The sequence below is a fragment of the Equus asinus genome, chromosome 21 (genome assembly GCF_041296235.1).
Source record: "Equus asinus isolate D_3611 breed Donkey chromosome 21, EquAss-T2T_v2, whole genome shotgun sequence".
NCBI lineage: Eukaryota > Metazoa > Chordata > Mammalia > Perissodactyla > Equidae > Equus > Equus asinus.
In genome coordinates, this window is record NC_091810.1 from 55,017,023 (window position 1) to 55,038,156 (window position 21,134).

At 41.3% G+C, this 21,134-nt stretch overlaps 1 protein-coding gene across 1 annotated transcript in view; it reads right to left on the reverse strand.

The window, feature by feature from the left end:
* The window catches only part of ACKR2 (atypical chemokine receptor 2), a 44,567-nt gene extending 23,482 nt beyond the window's left edge, over window positions 1-21,085 (reverse strand). Inside the window, exons 1-2 of the mRNA XM_070493574.1 lie at window positions 21,023-21,085; window positions 14,319-14,394 (exon numbers count right to left, since the gene is read on the reverse strand). The gene's annotated coding sequence lies outside the window, so the exon portion shown is untranslated. The remainder of the gene's footprint in view (window positions 1-14,318; window positions 14,395-21,022) is intronic.
* Between the last annotated feature and the right edge of the window lie 49 nt (window positions 21,086-21,134).

Sequence of the window (21,134 nt, forward strand, 5' to 3'; positions counted from 1 at the left end):
CACATTTGTCCACTGTGTGGGGCTGGTTCCCGCTCTTCATCCATCAGCCCAATCAGGGGTAGAGCCAGAACTCTTCACTCAGAGCTGGGACCTCACCTCTGCCCCCCCACAACCCCCCTAAATTGAGCCTGACATACAGAAAAGTGCCCCCTTTGTGCTCCTTTCCAGTAATCTACTACTCTAATACAGGTGACTATCCTGACTTGTAATATAGGTTAGCTTCTCTGTTTTTAAACTTTATTTAAATGCGGTCATATGGAATATATTCCTTTATGTTTGCTTTCTTTCATTCAACATTATTTGTGAGATTATGTGCAGTTGCAGTTCATTCATTTTCATTGTCCTATAGGTTCCATTTGGTGAATATGCAATAATGCAAAATAATTTTTCCATTTATCTGTTGACTTGGCATTTGAATAGTTTCCAGTTTGGGGTTTGCTTGTAGTTGCTCCAAGGAGGGCGGTATCCATACCTCCACTCATCCAAAATTGGTTCAAAGCCGCAGACATAATACGATATACTCACCAAGAGGATTTGAAAGATTTATTACTCATATACTGAGGAAAGCAGGGCCCACACTCAAGCCAGTCTGTTTGGCTTGAGCAGAAGGGGCCAGTGGCTCTAGTTTTTGTAGTGGTTGGGTGGAAAGGGGTCCAGGATGAAGACACCCTCCCCCATAGGCTAGAGTTTGTGTGGTTTGAACTTCCCACCCATGCCAAGGAAGGGAGCACCTGGGTTTTCTTACCAGCATGTCCAGGTGTGGGGCAAGAAGGAAAAAGAGAGTCATGGGGCTTGAAGGCTGTCAGTAGTCAAACATCAAAAATGGAGTCAGACTCTTAACACAGAGTTATTACAAGTAGTACTGCTATGAATACTCTTGTTTAAGCCTTTTGGCAAATATTATGCATTTCTATTGGGTATGTTTCTAGGAGTTCAATTGCTGGGGTATATTTCTGACTCTGGTAAATACCGGCAAACAGTTTTTCAAAGTGATCGTACCAATTACATTCCCGCCAACAACATTGATGGACGTACCAGTTTGTTTATCTACTCCACAGCTGAGGGACATTTGGTTTGTTTCTAGATTTTTGTGATTACAAATAAAATTGCTATAAACATTCATGTGCAGGTTTTTGTGTGAATATAGGTTTTCATTTCACTTGGGTAAATACTGGGAATGGCTGGGTTGTATTAGAAGTGTAGTTTAACTGTGTAAGAGCCAGGTAAACTATTCTCCAAAAGTGGTTGTACCAGTTTGCAATTTCACAGCAAAATATGAGAGTTCCAATTGCTCCATGTCCTCCTACTTGTACTTAGTATGGTCCGTTCTTTACTTTTAGCCATTCCACTGAGTGTGAAGTAGTATTTCATTGTGGTTTTAACATGCATTTCCTTAAGAACTAGTGATATTGAACACATTTTCATATGCTCACTAGCCATCCATATATCTTCTTTGGTGAAGGGTTTTCTTCAAATATTTTGCCCATTTTTTTAAAAATTGGGCTGTTATCTTACTATTGAATATAGAGGGCTCTTTATATATCTTGGGTACAAGTCTTTTATCAGGGATATGATTTGCAAATATTTTCTCCTAGTCTGTGACTTGTGTTTTTATTGTCTTAACAGTGTCTTTTGAAGAGCAGAAGTTCTTAATTTTGGTCCAAACAATTTTTTTCTTTTATGAACTGTTCTTTTTTGTGTCTTATCTAAGAAATCTTTGCTTATCCTAAAATCACAAAGATTTTCTCCCATGTTGTTTTCTAGAAATTTTATAAGTATACGTTTTACTTTTAGCCTATGATTGATGAACCTATATTAGCAAACTTCAGAAGGCTATTTAAAAAGGGAGTGTGATAATGTTCCTTTTGAAGGAGGTCATAGTTTATGTCCAGTAAAATGCTGAAGATATATAAGAAGGGTCAGAGTTTCTGTGTATAGGATTCTTAAGTCCCCACCTTAAGTTAAGGATTTCTGCTAATTCAGTTTATCTTTTAGAATAAATGACATGAAGTCCTGGGGATGGCAGGAGCTGCTTTCCTCTCTGTATCCTCTCTTTGATAGATGTGCCATCTACATATACATTTAGTAGGCTGAAAATATGCCCTTTCAGGCCAAAAATAACTTTACATAGTCTTGGCCTTGTTTCTCTGCTCCTCAGAGGCTCATTTGCTTGGCCTTTCACAAAGTTAAGAACTGGGAGGGAGGCTTGTTTAATGTAACATGACAAGCAAACCCTAAGTAGCATAACAAATGCTAGAGAGCTCATCTTTCAATCACATTAATTTGTAATAATTTGTAATTAATAACTTTTAATAATTGTCCAGGACCTACCTGAACCAACTGAAGGATTATTCCTCTCTTATGGAGTGAACAACATGGGATCCTTCTTTAATTTTATGGATCTCTTTCTATCTACCTTGAGCCATAAAGTTCATGAGCTATTTTATTCTTCCTTTACAGAGGCAAGAGACAACTCCTCAATTTGTGGAGCCACAGTGGCATCCCAAGTTGCATTGGGCCTTGTTCTAGAATCCCCACAGGTATTACAATGGGCCTCTCAAGTTAAAAAATCCCAGTTCCAAGGATTAGAGCTAGAAAAAGGACAAAAAAACAAATGTTCCTAAAGGTGAGGAGATCTCTGTATTCCAAAGCAGCTGACCCACACACAAGCTATGTCAGGGAGGACCCATGTCTTAGGTAGTCCTTACGTGGGAGAAGTTTTTATAGTGTCTAGCACACCGTGCCCTAAAGGTGTAATCTGCAGCAACCAGAGAACTTCAGAGATCATGCTAAAGTCTGTGGTGCACCAACTATTGGGTGATCATGGGTCACCACTGCAAAAGACATGTGAAGGAGAGATCGATGGTGGAAAGCGACTGGGAAGAAAGACCTTTCTGATATGTAGTAGTAAACTGCAGTGGTAAGCAAGGTGAGGACTTAAGAATCCTATAGTATCAGCCCAGCAGTCTCCCATTTCACATACCAGATCTGAGGTTATTTATCTGGCATCTCCACACAGTACTACAAAACTTCTTTGTGGTCTGCACTCAGTCCATCTCGAATGACACAGTAACCCCCTTTTCTCTCTAGGTTAAAGCTGCCACTGGGCTTTGGTGGTTGCTATGAATTGTATCCAGATTTACCTCGTTTGCTATCAGTTTTCATGTAGTTGTAGCTTGTCACTCTTGTGTCCTTCAGGTTGGTCTAGAGCCCCACAGAGTCATGGAGATGGTCAAGGTCATAGGGCTCTTTCCAACTGGGTTCTTTGTTGAAACTCCTTGTCATAGACCCTGTATCTTGCTGGACCATATATGCTGTATGAAGTCTAGGGTGGCTTGGGTTGCAAAGGAACCCAGGACGTAAGTGAGTACTTGACAATAAGGAAGCAACAGACAAGTAAGAAAGCTCTCAGAGTTGGGATGACAATAATAAAATACCAGCTATGTAATGATGTTGATATGGCCTGAGTCCCATGATCTGGTGGACTGTAGAAGTGCAGGGTTAGAGTTCATCTTTATCCTTGGAAGGGCCTCGGGCCATGTAAAACCTGCTCGTTGCAAAGTTTTATTTAGTTTTGCTTAGTGCCATAGTTTTGCTTCTATCTCACCAGAGCTTCGGAGGTTGGAGAGGATGTGTGGTTTGTAATTTATCACGTTGGAAAAATGAGAACATTAGTCTGAGTTTAGAAATGAGTCTATCTTTTCCTAGGGAGGAGAGTTTTGCAGCAGTTCTTCAGACTGTGGTAGCATCTGCCCTCCAGTAGGGGTCGCCTCAGGCCACGCAGAATATAAACATAAGAACTCAGACCCAGTGGACAGCTCCTGACGCTCAAATCCTCTTACAGAGTGCTTCCCTGCATTACCAGTGGCAGAAAAAGGGCAGTGCACACAATGAAAAAACAATAAATTGGAAAACCCAGGTGTATGCCTAGCATTTTTTACTATATTATGCTCCTTCACCCAACTGAGCCCTAAAATGCCAGCTCTGATGGGCAAAGAGAGGAAGGAGGGACTCAGGGACCACAGGTCCCCCATCTTGGTGCAGGGTATAAACAGACAGGACAGGATAGCAACCTGCTAGTATGCAGGCAGCCTTTTCTATATTAGGGCCCCAATATATTATTAAAATTAATTTCACCTGTTTCTCTTTACTCTTTTAATATGACTACTAGAAAATTTTTAAATTACATTTGTGGCTCACCACCTATGTCCATTGGACAGTACTGGTCTAAAGTCACTCATAGCGGTGCATTTTGTGTGTGGCGACGAGGTTCCTTAATCTGATAAATGGACTGATGCAGTTTTTTCCAATTTGATGGCACTGGATTTCCAACAGTTAATGGTCCCAAAGTCTTAAAAGATGAAGGCTTTCTGCCATTACACTGTTCTTGGTGCCAACGCTATTAGAGGAAAAGGGAGAATCTCCTCTCTTATTCCAGAAATCTCATCTCCAAAGTTCTGTAAGTTTCATTCACTACCATTAAGCCACACAATAATTTAATACCAATTCTAAGTACGAAATTTATAGATATGGTTTCTGGCTGAATAAGCTAGTTCTGACTCATTTTGCATAATTTCTAACAATATTAGGATGCATGTATTTTCACATGTTCAGTTGATTTTGAATTTATCAAAGCCTAGACCTAATAGGGTATTGTTTTGTTTACTAGTAACTGCATTTTCAGCATCTTGGCCCATGAGAGGATAGTCAGGGGACAGTAACCACAGTAATTTGAACAGGGAAAGTTTAATATAAAGAATTATTAACTATTTAAAGAAAACTAACTATTATGAGGGAATAAAAGAGCACTCCAAAGAATAACCTAAGGCAGAGGGAGAGTACTTAAAGGAACTAACTTGGCAGGGGAGGGAGCCCCTCCCTAAGTTTGGGACACAGACCTCACTGGAGAGGGTATGATTGCAGCCACTTGATGGCAGAGAAGTTCACTGGGTTCCCTGCGCTAGAGCTGGTACACGGTCAGCAGTTGACACCAGCAGGCAGGAAACTATGGGCCATGACTGGCAAGCAGGATACCCCTACAACAGTGGTATTAGTAGGCAGAAGCTAGAGGGCAGGAAACCACCTGCTCATGTGGATGAAATTTGCCCTCCAGCACCCCCTACTGATAAAATTTAACAATGAGCCTGCTGGCAAGAAAGAAATGTTCTAACATCACAAGCAAAGCAACAAAGGGTGGATTTGGAATAAGGAGGCATTAAGTGACAATTGGCATACCTTCGCTAAAGGTAGGAGGGCTTGATCTTTTGCTATCAGGGGCTTTTTACAGGTACATAATAGACTTCCCAGAAAAGAATCTTACCAATATCCTTAATGAGGTTTTGCAGCTTCTCCTGGGTGGCAATTAAAGATTTAGCCTTTTGCTTTTTTTTTTTTTTTTTGCTGAAGATTTGCCCTGAGCTAACATCCATTGCCAATCCTCCTCTTCTTTTTTTCTGCTTGGGGAAGATTAGCCCTGAGCTAACATCTGTGCCAACCTTCCTCTGTTTTGTATGTGGGCCACTGCCACAGCATGGCTGATGAGTGGAGTAGGTCTGAGCCCAAGATCCAAACACATGAACCTGGGCTGCTGAAGCTGAGCATGCAGAATTTTAACCACTGGGTCACAGGGTCTGGCCAGAGCCTTTTACTTTTTCAGCCTCATTTTCTCACAGATCTCTGACTCAATCTGGCCATGATGGGAGTTTCCTATTTTACTTTACTATTTTGCCTTAACAATTTCAGGAAATTATGGTCCCAGGATCAATCTCGGAAGTTTTGGGTTATCTCTGGTACACCAAATTATACAGAAGAGGGACCAAAATTAACTGACTCGGGGGAGATTGGAGTTCTCTTTCTAACCCAGACAGGAGCATCCACAGAACACTGATCTGGCCAGAGGGAAAGAAAGTACACCTGATTTTGAGAGGTCTGAGAGCAGAGGGCTACAACAAAGACCAGACAGACAGCAAACAGATAGACTAACAGGTTTAGTTTATGATTCTTGCCTGAAGCAACAAAGCCTTTCTGAAAAGAAAATCAGCACAGGACAGAACTTAGATACAGCATCACCAGGAGGGGAAAACAAGGAAGGTGGACACAAAGTAAGACATTAAGGGCTCTCACAAGGTGGGCACTTTTGTCCTGCATTACACCTCTGCTCTTCTTGCAGTCTGTGTTGCTCCATATCCTGTTGACTATGCCAAATTATTGGGGAAAGGGATTACAGACAAAAACTAAAAGCAAGATTTTGTCACTTGGAGAGACTGCATTGCAGAAGGAAAGAGGGGAATGCTCATCAGCCAGAGCTCAGAGACCAGCACCTCCAATTCTTTACACATGGAAATTACACATTTCCTTTGATACATAAATACAACCTAAGACCCCCTCCATGACTGCCTTGTGGTCATTGGAGGAGGAGAGGTCTTGGGACATTCAAGCAGGAAAGATGAGACCTCATCACATTCATCAGGGGAGAGAAATACAGACCTTGTTGTAAGTTAACAAACTTTAAAAAAGCTTGTTTTTTTATTATTTAATTTTTTTTCCTTTTTCTCCCCAAAGCCCTCCCGGTACATAGTTGCATATTTTTAGTTGTGGGTCCTTCTAGTTGTGACATGTGGGATGCTGCTTCAGCATGGCTTGATGAGCGGTGCCACGTCCGCGCCCAGGATCTGAACCAGCAAAACTCTGGTCCGCCGAAGTGGAGCGCATGAACTTAACCACTTGACCATGGGGCTGGCCCCTAAAAAAGCTATTTAAAATGGGGTACTGAAAACAAAAATTTGAAAAGAGGTCCCAGTATTTGTTTAGTAAAACATTAGACATCTATGAAAGAGTCACAGAATTTGTAAGTTTAAGTTTTAGAAAATGTGACCTGAAAATGGATTTTCTCTTGAGAATAGAGTCATGGAAGATGAGTTTCTGCCCCCAACCTCCCCCTGCTCCTCCATATGTTTGCTGGGGCACTCCACAATTGTGCAACAACCCCTTCAAGTTTCCACCATGTCCCATTCTATGTCCCTTTTGCCTCTTAGTTGGCATAATGGAGAAAAGACTCAAAGACGAAAGTCACATGGTGGAAGACAGAGTACAAGGGGCTGGTAGTCAAGAGGCCCTTCTCCTAGTCCCAACTTTGAAATGAGCGTGCTGTACAAATATGGGCAAGTCCCTTATCCCTTCCGGCTTCATGGTCCCCATCTATAAAGTTAGAACTGTTCCAACTCCAGTGCCCTATCATAAAAGTCAAAGGATGAGAGAGCTGATAGAGCCAGGATTTGGGGGAAAAGTGAAGAGAATGAGCAGTGGAGGCAAAGGCCCTTGGCCTGATCTGGTATTAGCACTGGGGAAGGTGACTCACTCTGGCCCACCCAGAATTGCCCATCATTCCTAGCCCACCACTCCCATTTTCTCCCCTGACCTTCTTGGGAAGAGAACATCTGATAAGTCATTGATGGATTGCCTTAGTCATCAACTTGATAGGGGCTACTGCCTAGAACATAAATAGTCAACTGGATGATTTATTTGCACCTCGTGAGCTAATCTTCTTGTTGGAAAGCTGCAAGAATCCTGACACACCTATGTGGACACAAGGACAGCAATTTTCCTGTGCCTTGACTCTACCAAAGCCCAGGTTTGCAGCCTTCTGGGTACTTTGCATTGAGCAAATAGTGTATCTTATATATTCCAACCTCTGTGGCCCTCTGGCTGACCCTCATCTCTTCTCTCTTCTCTCTTTTCCTCATTCCAAGGCTCATCCATTCTTCCACCCTGCTCAAGTCTGTTATCCACAAGCAGACCTGCTCTGTCCCTTCTCTAATTCTCCAATATCAGATGTCTTGATGTTCCCCTCTCCCAGGAGTGTTCTGCCCAGCAGCGTTCTGACTGGCTGTCAATAAATGTGACCATGATGACTGTGATAAAGATACTACTCCTTTAGTCCACTATTATACACAACTGTGATCCAGCCCTTGTATTATCTTCCTGTTTTATTTAATGTGCATCACCAAAATTGCAGGTACTGCACTTCATAATATAATTTTATTTTCTACTATAATGCTATTTTCAGAGATTACTAGAGAAAAGAGTTTACATTCTGGCTTGAAAACGTTCACCATACTGCATTCCTGACAAGAAACCTCCAGGAATACCCTAATTAGCCCCAGAAATCATCTGTCTTTATCCTGAATTAGACAGAATAAAATGTTTAACTGAAATGTGGGATGAATTTACCTCTCCAAATCTCATACTCTCAGATTTTCCCAAAACATTCACATACAGGTGGGCTCTAGGAGAATAATAAGTCTCAGAAAATAATTCATTTTGGTTCCCCTAGAAGTGACTCTCTCAGGACGAACTTGATCTGACTTTCCTTACCTGACATCAAAATGTAATATAAGTATCCTTTGACCTATCTCAATGAAATTAAAGCTTATGACTAGAGCCCTCTCCTTTCCTTGTTGACTTTCACATTCTTTCAGGCTTATAGTTTCTTTTATGGTGAAGGTTGAAGGGTGTATGGTAGCTAAAAAGCAATTTGATTTTCCCTCACTGCCTGAAGTTGGCAAACAGCCATCATCAAGTCCTGAGAAGGGAGTGTTGGGGCCTCTCCCTGCGGGTGACAGTGTCCAAGGGGAGGCTAGATGCCCAGCTGCCAGAGGATTCTACAGGGACTGACAGCTGGAAATCAGGAGTCCTGAGGGTTGTTCCAACCTCACAATTCTACGAGTCTCTTTCCCATGCATGGAGAGAGAGATAAAGTGAACAAGCCCAAATTCCTAGAACCCTCATCATGGCACTTGCTCAGATCCTGGGTTAAAGGTTTCTTATGTGGATATATTGTCTTCTTAACTAAGCTACAGGTTCCCCAGAAGCAAAGTGTCCTGCCTTTCTTCTCCTGCTCTAGTCTCTACAGTATATAGCCTAGGGCTCAACGTTTAAGACGTGTTCAATAACCACCAAATTCTTTCATCCTTTCAACGGCATGCTTTAAAATTACTACTAGAAGTAAGGTTTCAGGGATATGGAGATATAGTCAAGACATGGTCCCTGCATAAAAGAAACCCATAACATCAGAGTTTAGAAAGACTGACTTATAATGAAGGCTATAACACAATTATGGATGTTGGCATACCCATATATCACAGTTATGGGTGACAGAAATTCAAACAAGGAAATTGTACATTTTAGTTGGTGAGATAGACTAAGAAAGACTTGACAGATGAAACCCTTTGGACCTGGGGCTCAAAGGATGAATAGTCTTTTACCAGGTGAAAACTGAATACCTAAAAACTCAGAATAACAGAACACTCCATTCAATGACAGCAGAACACACTTTCTTCTCAAGTGCACACTGAGCATTCTCCAGGACAGACCATACGTTACGCCATAAAACAAGTCTCAATAAAATGTAAAAGAACTGAAATCATACAAAGTATGTTCTCTGACCACAATGAAATTAAATTAAATCAATAACAGAAGGAAATTTGGAGAATTCACAATTATGTGGAAATTAAAGAACACACTCCTAAGTAACCAATGGGTCAAAGAAGAAATCAAAAGGGAAACTACGAAATACTTTGAGATGAATTCAAACAAAACAAAACTTACAGGACACAGTGAAAGAAATGCTCAGAAGGAAATGTATAGCTGTGAATGCCTATGTTAAAGAAGAAAAAAAGATCTCAAATAAATGAATTAAGCTTCCACCTTAAGACCCTAGAAAAAGTAGAGCAAACTAAACCCAAAGCAAGAGGAAGACAAAATAAATTTTTGAACAGAAATAAATGAAAGAGAGAATAGAAATACAATAAAGAAGATTTAAAAAAACAAGAGTTGTTCTTTGAAAATATCAATAAAATTGACAGGCTGTTAGCTAGACTGACTAGGAAAAAAAGGGTGAAGACTCAAATTACTAAAATTACTAAAAGAATAAAAGAGGGATCATAAAAAGGATTATGAGAAGGAAATAAGGATTTTAAGGGACTACTATGAACAACCGTATGCCACCAAATTGGATAATTTAGATGAAATTTCTAGAAGGACACAAACCTCCAAAACTGTCTTAGAAGGAAACAGAAAATCTGGATAGACAAAAGAAGTAAAAAGATTAAATCAGTAATCAAAAAACTTCCCACAAAAAGCCCAGTGAATTCATTGGTGAATTCCCCAAACACTTGAAGAAGAACTACCACCAAACCTCTCAAAATCTACCAAAAAACAGAAGATGACCACTTCCCAACTCATTCTATGAGGCCATCATTACTCTAATACCAAAACCCAACAAAGGCATTTCAGGAAAATTGTGGATCAATATCCCTTGTGGATATGGTCAAACAGACACAAATAAATTCACCAAAATGCTAGCAAACCAAATCCACAACCTACAAAAAGGATTATATACCATGATCAATTGGGGATTTTTCCCCAAGAATGCAAGGTTGGTTCAATATCCAAAAATCAACCAATGTAATACACCATATTACTAGAATAAAGGACAAAAACCACATGATCATCTTAGTAGATACAGAAAAAGGATCTGAAAATCTTCAACACCTTATCATGAAAAAAAATGCAATAAACTGGATAGATATTTTTCCAAAGAAATATTAAATGCCTGATGAGCACATGAAAAGATACTCAACATTATTGGCCTTCAGGGAAATAAATGCAAATCAAAACCACAATGAGATACCACGACACACCCAATGGGATAGCTATAATCAGAAAGATGAACAATAACACATGTTGGTGAAGATGTTGAGAAACTGGAACCCTCATACATTGCTGCTGGGAATGTAAAATGGCACCGCTAGTTTGAAAACAATTTGGCAGTTCATGAAAAAGTTAAACATAGAGTTACTATATGATCCATCTAGGTATATACCCAAGAAAATTGAAATCATATGTCCCCTGAAAAAAGATGTACATGAGTGTTCCCAATAACTTTATTCATAATAGTCCAAAAGTAGTAATAATTGAAATGTCCATCAATTGATGAATGGATAAACAAAATTTGGTATATCCTTACAGAGGAATATTACTTAGCCATTAAAAAGGAATGGAACACCCATACATGCTACAACATGGATGAACCTTGAAAACATTGTGCTAAGTGAAAGAAACCAGATACAAAAGTTTATATATTATATGATTCTATTTTTATGAAATGTACAGAACAGGCAAATCCATAGAGAAAGAAAATAGATTAGTGGTTGCTGGTGAGGGTTGGGGGGGCAATAGGGAGTGATAGTTAATGGCTGTCACCCATATTTGGGATGATGAAAATGCTGTTCTGAAATTAGAGTAGCAATGGTTGTACAACTCTGTGAATATATTAAAAACCACTGAATTGTACACTTTAAAAAGGTGAATTTTATGGTGTGTGGATTATATCTCAATGTTTTAAAACTCAGATAAGTCATGGAATCAGAATCAGCGTGATAGACCTAGTACAGAACAAACTGGGATTAATTACATTTATTTGATTGTTCACTGCAATAATGTTGAAGAAGAAAAGCAGAGCAGAAAATTAAATAGATTTTAGTAATTTAGTCTGCAAAAGTTTATGGAGTTCTTGCCATCCTATGCAACTAGTTCTGCTAGTTGCTTCAGTGTACAAAACTGAATGGTGCTCAGCTCCTTTCTAGGGGTCTTAGAAGCTAATGGAGAAGCTTAGGAGAGGACAAGTGGACTGATAGCACAAAGAGGGTTGGTTCTGCTTGTCTACCCAAGCATTGGGCACGTCAGAGGAGGCTGCAAGCTTCCAGTTTCCAGGCCTCCCTGGAAAGAGAGTGACTGGTGAGATGAAGGCTAACAGGCTGCCCAGGAGAGAGACACTTGAGTAAGTTATAGAAGGAAATCACACCTTGATCTCCCAGACAAGAGAGAGAGAGCAGTTATGTACCCTTCTTTCTGGGGATCTTGACTGAGGAGAGGGAAGGACTGAACCAGATTACTCTGATTCTAACTCAGTTTAATTCAAGATCCTCTAGGCAAAAGAACAGCAGAGAGGATGCTATAAGAAACAGAAAAACTCATACATAAGAGTAGTCACACAATAGATTTTAACAGAGATTAAGAAAACAAGGGGAAGTGATAACTTTAAAAAGTACAACATGGGGAGGAGAAGATAATCCTTCTCCTACTTTAGCTAAGTGAAGAAGAGTGGAGGCATAGCCTGGACTGTGTGGGGCCTGGTGGAATAACAGGGCTTAGCTTAGTACCAAGTGATAGGAGAGGGGACAGCATCATGCACAAACACCAGAGTGAGCCTGATGGTTGACTCATGTTAAGGGAACAGCAATGTGGAGGAGATGCAGCCAAGACCACAGGAATAGGAAGAGACTTAACTCTGGGGTATAGTGGATACACCAGAAAAATCCTAGCTTTCATGATGGGGGCAGACTGGAGTAACAACTATTGTTACCATTTTTATTGTGAGCTGTGCCTCCCTGACAGCTGGGCCCTCTGAGTTTGTGGGCCCTGGGGAACCGAGGATACATAGAATACAAAGAAAAATGCTAGATACAACCCAAGAAAATACAAGGTGCTGGGGAAAGGGAGTGTATTTCAAAAGAGGAAGAGGTAGCATCAGCTTGAAGATCAGGAAACATTTTATTCACAAAGGTAGTGGCACACAAACTTGAAAGGATGTGAAAGATTTAAAATTTTTTCTGATTGCAATAAGATAAATTTTAGTTTGATAAATACAGAAAAACAGAAAGAAAAAATGAAAATCACAAATTATTCTACTAATAAGATAAAATCATCATTGACATTTGAGGGGTATATCGTTCCTCATTTTATTTATCTATTTATAAGTATAACATCTATCTATAAATATAAATAGATATATGATAAAGTGCATGTGTTTGTGAATATATATACACATATTTCAAAACAAAAGTTGTGATTGATAGATTCTGACAGGGGAAACAGAAGGTAAGAGAGTAAACAGGCACAGGCAGGGAAAAGAAAGCATAGAGAGGCAATGGGACATTCCAGAAAGAGCATGAGCTAAACAGGACTGGGTTCAAATCCTGTCTCTGCCTCTTATGGAAATGCAAGTAAGTTCCTTAACCATGCTAAACCTCAATTACCTGATGTGTAAAATGGGGATAATAATATTTACTTGATAGAGCTGTTTTAATGATCAGAGACATTTGAGTATGTCAAGTGCATAGCAGTGTGCCTAGAGAATGGTAGGCACTGAGCATGTGCTGGTTGTACAGCAGGACATTTTGGTAGCTGCACGTGGTTCCACTTGCTTCTGGTGTCAGATATTTGCAGGCGAGGGAGAGGCCAGGGACAACTTACTCACTATAGCCCATGGATCACAAGGATTCCAGATCCCAGCTAAGTGTGTGAGCAAATTAGCCAGAAGTGGTAAGAGGTCATTTAAAACTATGGTGAACTGCCCTTAAGCAACGGCCCACCCAGTTTCCAGAGAAATCACAATCTATTTAGTACACTTAACACTTAGCTGTCTCACTGCCGGTAATTTCCCTCTGATCAGCCATATCGCTCTTGGCAACAGGCCAAAGTTATTAGCTCACTTTTTTAAATAATTATTTTAATATTCACCATCTTTGAAAAACTCTTCTGATCCTCACAAAGCAAAGTGGGAAGATGCACTTTGATGGCTAGCACTTGACTGCTGATTCACTGAGTGAACTTGGGTCAGGCAGATAATCTTTCTTTTCCAGTCTTCCCTGAAACAGGACAGGCAAGTTCCTGACCCTGAGCAAAAGCATCAGTATAGAGAGAGTAACTCAGGGCCACCAATTTGGGTGAAGTGTCTGTTTGCACAGTCCATTTTTCTTGCAGAGCTATAAAAATAAATGTTGTCCATCTCTGGCAAAAGGAGACCATTATCCTGTCCTTACCGTGATTTGCATCTAATTTAAATGCCAGCTACATTTATGAACTCTCAATCTATTAATCCATCAAGACAAACAGATGGTGCCTCGCAATCAGCCTGAGGGCAAAATGACTTGGAGAGCCTCAAGATCAGTCAATAAAAACCTATTTGCAATGCCATTGAGTATGGCAGTGCCTCCCAGAAGAGGTACCTCATTCTCAGAGAATTAGCAACTGTAAAAATAGCCCTAAATCATTGTTGGGAGAGAGAGAGTGGGGGAAAGCATAGAGGCAATCAGTATTCAAGGCAGTAGGGGAGAAGAGAGGAGGGTTCTGAAGAGAGACTGTGTAAATGATGGGTGATGAAGACAATTAAGCCACAGGAACCCACAGCCCCAGCCCAGCTACTGCAGCCCCAGGAGCTGAATTGTAGCCGGTGTCACTGAACTGAGATAACTCACCTCTGCAGAGACACAAGCTTGAGTCATTCAACCAGCATTTACTGGAGGCCTCCTGTGTGCAAGACACCACCAGACACTGTGGGCGATATAAAGATCCATGTAACAGAGGTTCTGCTACCAGGGGGCTTGTAATCCAATGTTCATGCAACCATGGTATTCGACATCATATCATGTGCCAGGAAGCAGCTAGGGAGCCCAGGTAGAAACTCATGTTTATCCTTTCTAGTGGGAAGAGCTGTTCACCTGTGGTAAACAGACAGCTTTTGCTTCCAGTAATCAATTCTGTTTTTGTGTAATCAGTCCCATTCCTGTACAAATTCAGATTATAAAAATAAGCCAATTGTTTTAGTTATATAGATTATATAAGATTACAAGTGTTCTAATTTTTAAAATCAGGATAGAAACCACATAAAACTGAATATTAAAAGACCAAATGCTACCTATTTCACCTCTAGTAAAGACATTATTTAATAACAAAATATATGGGATATAAAATTATATAAATTTTTAAGAAGAGCTGGTTGTGGTGTTAATCCCAAATCCAGATGTCTTCAAAACAAGGCAAAGAAGTAGGAGGGCTTCAGCTAAGCTAGGGAAGTTCTGTGCCCACCTCTCCACATGCCAATCTCCCCTGCCCCAAGAACTAAGAGAAAAAACAAAAAAGGAATTTGAGGAGCTGTGTTGAACCCAAGATCCATTTTTCAGTGACACCCTCAGAGCTTTTTGTTTGAAAATACTGTCAGTGAACACAGTCTTGTGTCAAGCCTAAAATGATGCAAATGTATTGCCTTATTTGATCTGTTTAAGTGCCTTCCTATGCAAATAACATTCTCAGCATCACTGCATGAGGAATCAGGCAGATCTGGGCCATGAGAGAGTAGGCACACTCTCATCTCTGCCACAGACCTTCCCCTACAGCTTCATAGGGCTGGCTCCGCGTCATTAAGTTCTCTGCTCAGATGTTCCTGGCTGGATGTGGAGAAAGGAGGGAGCCGTGTTAGCTATTTACCCAGGTTTCCTGATTGGTTAATGGGATGGAGAGCAGTTCCACCAACCAAGTCAGGGAATTTAGGAGAAAGTGCAGGCTTATAGGGAGGGGGGTATCCAGAGCGGGGAGGAGAGGACAGCAATGATTAATTTAGTTTACTGATGGACATGTGTGGAATCTGTGGAATACTGAGGTGGAAATGTCCAACACACAACTGAATATTTAGTTCTGGAGCTCAGGCAAGAAGTAAGGCAGAGAGAGAAGAGAACATCAGTATACATACGAGAGTAAAAAACTACAAGGGTACATGAGATTCCCCCAAGAGGAAGGAAGAAACAAGGAAAGAGAGTGAGCTCAGAATCTTGGAAAACACCAACATTTAAGGGACAGAGGAAGCGAATTCAGTGACAGTAACTAAGAAAGAATGGCCAGGTAGGAAGGAGAGCCAAAAGAAACATGTCAAGGAAAGATTCAAGGTGTCAAAAATCAGAGGAGTCAAGTAAGATATGGGCTGAGAGTGAATTATGTCCATTGAATTACGTATTTCACTATTGTCATTTCAGTAGTGTAAATGGAATAGAAACCTGTGGATTGAATGAATAGGGGGGAAGATGTGGAGATAATATGTACACTTCTTTTCTGCTAGGCCAGGGAGAGAGAAACATAGAGCAATAACTAGAGGAAGGATGCAGAAGCTAGGAAGGGATTTTTTTAATAAGTAGAAGAGTCTTGAGTATGAGAAGCCTGTAGCCAGAGAGAGAGCGCAAAATCACAGGTGAGACAGCAAACAGCAAATAGATTAAGTAGCAAGAAATGATGGAGTCCAGAGCAAAGGGGTTGACTAGTGTTCAACAGGAGAAGGATACCCAAGACCAGAAGAAATGGACTGATGTGGATGAAAGCAAGTCTAGAGGTGGGGGCTAGAGGGGAGGAAGGTCTCTATGCTCATTGAGAACTTCTCAGTGCTCTCAGTGAAAAGGGTTAGTGGGGATATCAGGAGAGTGGAAGGTGAGGCTGAGCAAAGATAAATGAAAGGATGACTTAGAGCAGGGTTCAGGAAACTTAGAGGTCTAGAGAAGAAAAGTGTTTTGTTTGTGGTTGCACTGCTGGTTACTGCTTAGGAAATAGTGCAGGAACAGGAAGGGGACTGGTTTGGAGAGGGGAAATAATACATACTGAGTGTCTACTATGTCCCAAGCACTGTTCTTGTTATCTTACATAAGGTTATTTAGATACACAAAGCAACCCTATAAGGTACTTAGTAATATCTCCATTCTGCTGATGAAAAAGTTGAGGTCCCAAGTGGCTAAATAACTTGTTCTAGGTCATAACCCTAATAAGCATTCAAGTCAGACTTCAAATCCATGTCTTTTTGACTTTGTGCACGGTAGCAACTCTGGGGCCCTAGGCCACTCCCCTTTCCACTCCACCACATTTGTTTCCCCTTGCTACTTGTTAAGAAGAATGCTGCTGGGGGCTGGACCCATGGCATAGCGGTTAAGTTCAGTGCGCTCTGCTTCAGCAGCCTGGGTTCGCAGGTTTGGATCCTGGGTGCAAACATATACCACTCAGCAATGCTGTGGCGGCAACCCACATACAAAATAGAGGAAGAATGGCACAGATGTTAGCTCAGGGCAAATGTTCCTCAAGAAGAAAAATTAAAAAAGAAGAATGTTGCTGCCCTGAACAACAATAACAAATAATACTAAGCACAACAGTGGAAAAATTAATTCAAGACTAAAATATTTAAAGTATAATATTTTTGTTCAGTACATAAACACACAAATCTTACTGCCACATTGGCTACTAAAGGGAAAAATATTTTACGTAGTTGAAGCCAATGATATAAAAGTAGGAGACAGTGTAAACTAAAGAGGTGAAAGGTGCCTGATAGCTCCTTGCTTCTTCTCTGCTGAAGTACTGGTTGTGAGCATCTTATATTTATGATTTTTATGCAAATCCTCTGTAACCAAAAGACTTTTAAAAATGCAACACACACACACACGTGAAACTATCAATTGTGTTTATAGGTTAGCTAAGTAGGACCTACAAGAATTCACCAAAAACCCCAGAAATATCATAACAATTAATATATATAACACTTACTATGTGCCAGGCAATGCTGGGGTCTTACATGTCATTTAATCCTCTCAAGAGCCCTGTTAGGTAGGTCCTATTACTGTACAAATAAAGAAACTGAGGCACAGAATGATTAAGTAACTTACTCAGTATCATGTAGCTAGTAAGCAGCAAAGCAAACTCCAGCTCATGGTCTTAAACACTATGGTACTGCAGCTCACAAAATTTAAAAAGTAATTCTGACTTTTCCCCCTTTGGAGAGTCTTGAGATTGCATTTTAGAACTATTCCTCTTAAAGGGCAGAGGGATGGACTAGGTACCTTAAGACTTAATGTTCTGAAACATAGAAATTGTGAAAAAGAAAAACTGTCTTAAACCTGAGGAGAACAAGGTGGTCTGATATGATTACCAGCTGCTCCTTCCGGGAAAAAAAAAGATAGCATTTCTTATGCAACACCTGATGGACTTGAAGGAGCAGTCCAGGGAGGGGCCCAATTACTTTTTGCCAAGAAAGAATCTTCTGTTTGCTTAAAAGCTGCTACCTTTCAGGCAAGTTTTAAATAAAACTTTAAAACATGTTATTAATGGAAAGTTTTTGTTTAAAACAAACAGTTTAAGTATGATTCCACAACTTCGCAAAGTGTTAAAGGTACAGAGCTGTAACATACTATGAGGGTCCCTTCATGGCAGGCCTCTAACATGGAATTTTATGATGGTCTGGGCCCTAGCCAATTCTTCCTGGGGACAGGTCTGTGAAGACTATTGCTACTTGAAAGTAGCGGTTCTTGTCTAGGTGACAGAGGGATGACACTACCACATGTAGCAGCCTTCCACACCCTTAAGGCCAAGGATATGGCCTCAATACAAAGTATAACGAACTACATACTGAATAACTTTTAATTTTCTGGCTGAGTAATGTTGATATTCCCTTTCTAATCCATTCTACTTCACTACCAAGTATTTCCAATGCTTTCTGCTCTTGTCAACATCCTGCTCCAAAACCTTCAAGGGCCACCTAAGAGAATACTGCCCAAGTTCTTTAATTAGCATTTAAAGTCCTCCCTAGTGTAGCTTAAGCCTACTTTCCATTATTCTCTGACTCTGCTTTAAGTCACAGATTTTTGCCTTTTCCTCACTCACTGTCCTCTATGCCACAGCTACAATTTCATAGTCTACCGCTATTCCTCTGCCCACTGTTTCCTCTTTCTGGAATATTCTCTCAATTTATTTACATGCTAGTCATCCTTCAAAACCCTCTCACTCAAGCCCCAGTCTCAAGAAGACTTCTTTGAAACTGCTCACTCACTATGATATCTACCTGAATTTCCATTCAAAGCATTTATCATAGACTGTCTTAATGTTTTTCTATACCTGTTCCTTTACCTCATCAGATTATAAATTATTTTGAGGAAGGGGCTGACTCTTTAACTTCTGAGTCCATAACAGTGCCCAGGACAATAAACATGTCCAGTAATTGCTGAAGGTGACTTCGGACTCTGGTTTTAAAATATTCATAGATATTTTCAATTTTCTCAAAAGGCTTAACATTTGCTTTAGACAAAATTCCACATAGATCACACAATATTTTTAAGAAGGATGTCAAAAACAAGGTAACGCTGGGGCTGCCCCGTGGCCGAGTGGTTAAGTTCTCGTGCTTCCCCGGTTCAGATCCTGGGCGCGGACATGGCACCACTCATCAGGCCATTTGAGGCAGCACCCCACATGCCACAACTAGAGGGACCCACAACTAAAATATACAACTATGTACTGGGGGGCTTTGGGGAGAAAAAGGAAAAATCTTAAAACAACAACAACAACAACAAAACCCCCCAAGGTAATGCAGCTTTAAGCTGTGCCTCGGCCTAGACAGGCATCTGAGTTTAGAACCCCATTTTCCCTACAGTAGATTTGATCATGTGTAGATAGCTACTTGGAACACGCGAAGTTACAGAGGCTCTCTAAAGAGGGGAAATTAGCAAAGCGCACAGGTACTTCCTGTGCTGCCTTTCTTTCTACAAACTACAGGTGGGTTAATTTGATAGACGAGAACCCAAATAACCTTTAAAAAGTTTTCTGCATCAGTTATACTTTGAAATGACACAGAGTAAGGAGAATGGAATAATACATGTTGTTACCAGTTACGTCTGTGTTATGAAAGACGTAACAGCTTGTCAGCTGTCATTGTTGTTTCTTGTAATATGATATAGAATAAAATACAGCAGAATAATCTCCATTAAAAAATCCTCTGCATTATCTGATTGTTTCAGGTATTTATCATCATCATTTACCAAGATTTTGGTTTCTACATAATGAATAGAAAGAGATCATTTCTCAAACAAATAGGGCAGGGTCTGCCTCTTTCTGCACAACGCATGGCACAGGAATTTTTAAAGCTATGGCTAACACTCTACATGTATTTCCTCATTAACCATCACTACTGTTATCCCCATTTTACAAATAAGGAAAGTGAAGTTTTGAGAGGAACAGCCCAAGTTCATGGCTAGTATCTGGCCAACCTGGCCTAGCACCCAGCTCTGCCAGACCCCAATTCTCACTCTCTGGAAATCAGCAAATTAGCTAACATTATTTTGATCTGTATAAACCCCCTTCAGGAACGAATATGCTGTGGTCACTGCTGCTGTTAGCCTCTGTATTTCCAGAATCGAACGACTTAATAACTTCTGGTTTACCTTCATATTCAAGTCTGCCAGGCTCTTTCATCGTTTTAATTATCTTAAACGAGTCCCTGATTATCCCTACTCATCCTTGAAACCCTCCAGTTATCGCATCGGTCCTGTCTTTTCTTCACTTAACGTGACTGGGCCCAAAGACAGTGTTCAAGGAGATACCAGCACCAACAGACAAAATGCGTACCTTCAAGGAGGTGAAAACATACCACATCATCAAGGTATGGGGTTTTTAACTTATCAAACGGACCATGAATGTTTCCTACACGTCTTAATTGTGAGACAAAAGATTCTCAAAATCCTGAGCCCACGGCCCTCAGTTCCCACCTATATGATAGAGCACCGGACAACCGGCCTCGTCTTGTGGCTATATTAAGAGATTCTAATCTATTCACAGTTACATTCCCCACGGGACAGTCGTTGATGATTTGCACCAATTCACCAGGAAGTTACTGATTATCTACTCAAATGAGGGTCTCTGTCCCCGGAAGTTCACTGTCACAAAGGGGCCTCTGACACGTCTTTCTTCAGAGAAACCTCTCCAGTCGGGGTGAGATCACGGCTCCAGCCACCCGGCGCCTGCAGCGAATGGCCGCCTCCGCTAAAGAGTAAGCTCCAAGAAGGGCTCCACGGAGGCCGAGAGAGCACGTCCGAGACGGACAGCCGCCAGGGAAGCGCGATGGACCGAGCGCACCGTCGCCCCACCGCCGTGGGCGCCCCTGAAGGCAGGAACGTGCTCCCACCTCACCCACAGCCATCCAAGGACTGGCCGCGGTCGAAGGCCTTCATCTCCGGCCCCGCCCAGCCCGCACTCGGGACACGGCGTTCGCGGAGCTTGCCGCCGCTGCCCCAGATTAAGAGGGCGGAAGACACCTATAGCACGCTGAGCCAGGGGCCAAGGTCAGAGGACCCAGAGCGTCCTCCGCGAACCCTGGAAGCGGAGCTCTCACCTCTGACACCACCCCAACGCGAGAGTTGGTTACGCGGAGCGGCCCGCGTGCGTCCTCCCAGCCAATCCGGGACTCGCACCGAGCTGCCCCACCCACCGCGTACGCGCACGCA